At 42.7% G+C, this 1,577-nt stretch overlaps 1 pseudogene; it reads right to left on the reverse strand.

Annotated features, from left to right (window-relative positions):
* Nucleotides 1–266: 266 nt before the first annotated feature.
* On the reverse strand, nucleotides 267–1,234 carry LOC149999790 (olfactory receptor 7G3-like; annotated as a pseudogene).
* Between the last annotated feature and the right edge of the window lie 343 nt (nucleotides 1,235–1,577).

Raw genomic sequence — 1,577 nt, forward strand, 5'->3', positions numbered from 1 at the left:
CCCAATATTACCGTTAAGTGTGTAATTAATATTACTCTGCCCATTTTGTGGAGTGTGAACTGATTTCAGAGTTAAGTTAGTTGATAAATGACAAGTAGTAAAACATAGGACAGCAGGACTTAATACAAAGCTATTTGACTAGAAAGCCCATGGTTAACCACTTTGCTAGGAGAATTGAATTATGAAGAGTCATGATTTCTGGCATATGAAGGATTTCATCCCCTTTGATTCATTCTATAAACTCACACCCAAGGCAGATGGCAAAGTCATGAAAATAGAACTGTTCCAATGATGAGTTTCCTTAAAGCCCCCTTCATGTCTCTACTCCTCAGGCTGTAAATGAATGGGTTCATCACGGGAGTGACCACTGTGTACATCACTGAGGGTATTGCCCTCTTCCTGGAGGAGAGAGAGGCTGCAGAACTAAGGTAGACCCTCACACAGATCCCATAGAACAAGAAAACCACCAACAAGTGAGACCCACAGGTGGAAAAAACATTATACTTTCCACCAGTTTATGGGATTCTCAGGATGGAGTAGACAATTTGAGTGTAAGATAAAATTATCCCTGAGAGAGACCAACACCTATAAGGCTGGCCACTGAATACACCAGGACATCATTGATGAGGGTATCAGAACAGGCAAGTTTGAGAATCTGAGCGAGTTTGCAGAAGTGTGGGATTTTCATTTCTGTGCAGAAGGAAAGATGCAACACCATCAGACTGTGGAGCAGGGCATTCATGATGCTAACAAAGAAGGAGAGAAGAACTAGCAGGCCATGAGGTGTGGGTTCATGATGACCGTGTAGAACAGAGGGTGGCAGATGGCCACATAGCTGTCATAAGCCATTACAGTCAGGAGTAAATTGTCCATACATATAAAAACCATGAAAAAATACAACTGAGTGAGGCAGCCTGCAGAGGTGATGGCTTTGTTCTCCATCTAGATGTTCACTAGCATCTTGGGTTACAACAGTGGAGGTGAAAGAGATGTTGACAAAGGACAGGTTGGAGAGGAAGAAGTACATGGGGGTGTGGAGGTGCGAGTCAGAGCTGACCACCAGGATGATGAGCAGGTTTCCAAGCACATTGACTAGATACATGGTCAGGAACAGTCCAAAAAGAAGGGGCTGCAGTTTTGGGTTCTCTGAGAGACCCACAAGCATGGATTCTGCTACACCTGTTTGGTTTTCTGATTCCACGTTATTGATGACTGTGCTGGAAACTAGAGACATGAATTACGATGAAACAGACATCATTTGTTTGACACAATCTTTTAGCCATAGCTTAAATTCTAGTAATATGTAAATATTTATTTATTTATTTATTTATTTATAGAGAGAGGGGAAGGAAGGGAGGAATAGAGGGAGAGAAACATCAACGTGAGAGAGAAACATCAATTGGTTGTTTTACGTGCCCCCAGCTGGGAACTGACCCGCAACTCAGGCACATGCCCTGATTAGGAATTGAACTGGCAACTTTTTGCTTTGTGGGGTTATATGCACCCAACTGAGCCACACCCATCAGGCTCTAGTAATATTTAAACAATTCTTCCCTACAGGTTCCTCTACTTACTCC

This window comes from Furipterus horrens, unplaced genomic scaffold (assembly GCF_987537825.1).
Source record: "Furipterus horrens unplaced genomic scaffold, mFurHor1.1.pri manual_scaffold_10, whole genome shotgun sequence".
NCBI classification, from domain to species: Eukaryota; Metazoa; Chordata; class Mammalia; order Chiroptera; family Furipteridae; genus Furipterus; species Furipterus horrens.